Source organism: Molothrus ater, chromosome 5 (genome assembly GCF_012460135.2).
Source record: "Molothrus ater isolate BHLD 08-10-18 breed brown headed cowbird chromosome 5, BPBGC_Mater_1.1, whole genome shotgun sequence".
Classification (NCBI taxonomy): domain Eukaryota; kingdom Metazoa; phylum Chordata; class Aves; order Passeriformes; family Icteridae; genus Molothrus; species Molothrus ater.
The window spans coordinates 55,608,822-55,612,347 of record NC_050482.2 but is presented as its reverse complement, the minus strand read 5'-3'; the positions used below and the strand labels follow the sequence as shown (position 1 = coordinate 55,612,347).

The following is a 3,526-nucleotide window of genomic DNA, read 5'->3' as shown; positions in this document are numbered from 1 at the left end:
CAACGAAGGAGGAAGTCTCCTGCCGGGAATTGGCGAAGGAGGAGGTCTCGCATCGAAAACCAGCGAAGGAGAGGACAGAGTCCCTTGCCAAGGTCATTTTTAAAATTCATAGACAGTGGGGCATAGATTGCAAGCCGGGAGACAATCCTCGTGGTGTCGAGGCTCCTGCGCATTGGGGTAATTGGGCAGACGGAGGATATTCTCCACCCGGAAGTGTGGGATGATTGTACCGGGGCCCTAGCGGAGGAGGCTATGTCCTCAGGCTTGGGGTGAAATCTAAAATTATGGGGCAGAGTCATGCAGGCTCTGGAAAAAGTTCAGAAGGAGCGGGAAAAGTTAAGGCCACCCAGGACTGTTTGCGGGTGGGGCCCCGGCAGAGTGCGGACGATCGTGGGTCCGCTGAGCGTGGGGATTTACAGCCGCAGGAATGTTCTTCGCGGCTCTCGAGCCCAGGCACCCCGGTTGCAGGGAAAAAGTGGTCATTTTGGGACAGGCTGCTAGAGGAAGCACGAGGTGCAGTCGTTAGCTCAGAGGTGCAGAGCACGATCGTTAGCTCAGAGGCACAGAGTGTGGCCGTTAGTTCGGAGGCATGGAGTGCAGCCGTCAACTTAGAGGCACGGGGCACCGCCATTGACTCGGAGGAGCGGAGCACCGCCGTTAACTCGGAGGCGCGGGGCGCTGCTATTGACTCGGAGTCCGAGGGAGCCGGGGCGGGGCCTCCGCCTTACGCACCGCAGGGTGACAAGCCTCAGAAGGGGGGGGGTCACCATGGTGGCCTGCGGCTGGCGCGGCCGGCGGGGCCGGTGGGACGGCGTGCCGGGGGTTGAGCCGCCGGGCTCCCAACCGGCCGCGGCCAACATCCGCTGCCTCCAGCGGCCACGCCTACGCAAGGCTGGCGGGCAGCCTGGGCGGCGTGGGGCAGCTGGACCCTTCCGTGGGCTGGTGGCGAGTGGAGCCAGGCAGCATGGTACCAAGGTCGGGGCGATGCATCGCACCGGAGAGAAGAGCCGTGCGGGGCGGCGGGAGTCCTGCGCTGCCGCCCTCCGCAGCAGTGGCGGCCGGGCCGTGCTGGGGGTGCTGACGGAGAACGGGCAGCAGCAGCAGCAGCCTGGCGGCCAGGGTGCTGCTGTTATCAAGCGCTTCTCTGGCTTTGAAAACATCACTTCATCTAGAAAAGATGAAGTGCCCAACTGCATCATCAGTGCTGCATCAAAGCAAGGTTTTGCTATCTACATAGATGATTCAGAAGATAAAGAAAACTACAGCTGCCAAGTGTCTGAAGAGCTGGAATTAAGCCACTGTGAACTGGATGCCAGTGCAATGACATCCAGTATTCATCGGCTGCTGGATCTGAGTTCAGGCTCTCCTATGGTAGCGGAAGATGTTGTAACTCTGGCTGTGGGAGAGTATGCAGAAGACATTCATCAGTACCTCCGAGGGGCAGAAGATTTAGGCCCAAGCCCTACTACATGAAGAAGCAGCCAGATATCACAACAGGAATGCGTGCTATCCTGGTAGACTGGCTGGCAGAAGTAGGGGAAGACTATAAACTTCGGACAGAGACTTTGTACTTGGCAGTGAACTTCCTGGACAGGTTTCTTTCCTACATGTCTGCTCTCAGAGGGAAGTTACAGCTTGTGGGAACAGCAGCAATTCTTCTGGCTGCGAAGTATGAAGAGATCTACCCACCAGATGTGGATGAATTTGTCTATATAACAGATGATACCTACACAAAGAAGCAGCTGCTAAGAATGGAACACTTGCTTCTCAAAGTGCTGGGTTTTGACCTAATAGCCCCAACCATCAACCAGTTCCTCCTTCAGTATATTCAGAGATGTGGAATCTGTATGAGGACAGAGAACTTTGCAAGGTATCTTGCAGAGCTGAGTCCCCTTTAAGTTGATGCTCTTCTGAAGTACCTTCCTTCACAAATTGCTGCAGCAGCCTACTGTTTAGCAAACTATACAGTGAACAGATCTTTCTGGCCAGAAGAACACCTTAACATCGTGACACTGGGCCACCCGGGCACTAGAGGAAGGCCCACAAGTCATGATTAAAAATGAGTTAGGAGAATGGGAAACGGGTTGGAGGCTGGTAAGCACAGGGTGAGGGTACGCAGCCGTCGAGAAAAATAAGTCAATAAAACCGGACCTTCAGGGCAAAAACCAATGAAATTTGTGAAGTTTGTTTTGCAGGACTGAATCCTCAGACGCCCCCATGGCCTGTATCTTCCTAAAGGCTGTGACGAATCATCAAGTGGCCCAATGGCAGACCATACTGGGGTCGTGAAAAACTCAGTGACCGAACTAAAGGAGATGCCGGCGCAGAGATCAGTTTAAGTGGTATCCATCAAGTAGAGTTCGAACTCTGGCCAGGTTCTGGCTCTACTTGAATGGAATGCCAATCAACCCAGAGTTTTTTCTGCGTCAAAAGGTTCAAAGGGCGTTTTGGAGAAACATGAATCCGGACATGAGTTCTCCACATCTCTCTTGTTTTAAGGTCAGCTGTCGCAGACTCTGGGAGGGTAATTCGGTGCTGTGGTAAATGTATGATTTCAAATTGTCAACTGTGTTAACAATTATCAGCCAAAAAACTGAGGAGGTCCTGTGAAGATATCCAAAGTCATGGTTGAGTCAGCCCCCATGACTGATCGCCTTATATTTTAAACAAGTTCGTGGGTTTTTTAGAAAAACCAGTTAGAGATAGTTAGCTTTTCGTTTGTTAAACATTTACAGTTACAAGTTTGTTGCGGTTGTGTTACATTGTTCAAGTTCGGTGCATTTTGCCAGTTACACCTTTCCCACTTGTCAGTTTTAACCTTAGCATTTTCTATGTTTTTAGCTGGTCATAAAAGGGGGGGGGAAATGTGGGAAGATATCACAATGTTACGCTCAAGATATTGCGATGTTACGCTCAGGCAGAACCCCTCCCCTTTTACCGTTCCCTTACCGTTACCCCCTGTTATAAATTACCCCGTTCAGCCGTTAATAAATGCCATTTCACCATCCACCACATTGGTGTGTGCGTGTGCTTGGTCCGTGTGGCAAAGGTGCTGCCTCCGAGCCGTCCTCGACCCGGGACACCACGCCCCAAGCGGTGGCAACAAACTGTATTACATCAGGTCATGGTGACTCTGGATTTTAAGAGCTGCAGGGATCACGCTTGTGTGTAGAGGATGATTTTACCAGAAACAGAGAAATAATAAGCCTGAGCCCAGAATAGGAAAATGGGGTGTTTGTCTGGGGAAGGAACAGGACAGAAGGAGCAGCTTTCCACCCTAGAGAGTAATGGGACAAATTCCAACCCACTTGGAGCGTGCAGCTCCCTACAATTGTTTAAGAACTGCTGAAGCTGAGGAAGGAATTTGAGCCCTTCATTTTCCCCTCTGCCCTCAGTCACTCCTTTTCGTATTATGCACATCTTATCTTACTTTATAACTGGAACACTCACTCTAATTGTGTTATGTCTATGCTGCATTGTCTGGCCTCATATTGTCTGCAGCTCTGACAAGATTTAAAATTGCCTA

At 51.6% G+C, this 3,526-nt stretch overlaps 1 pseudogene; it reads left to right on the top strand.

The window, feature by feature from the left end:
• Positions 1-984: 984 nt before the first annotated feature.
• Positions 985-3,004, top strand: LOC118700457 (cyclin-A1-like; annotated as a pseudogene).
• The last annotated feature ends 522 nt before the right edge of the window (positions 3,005-3,526 follow it).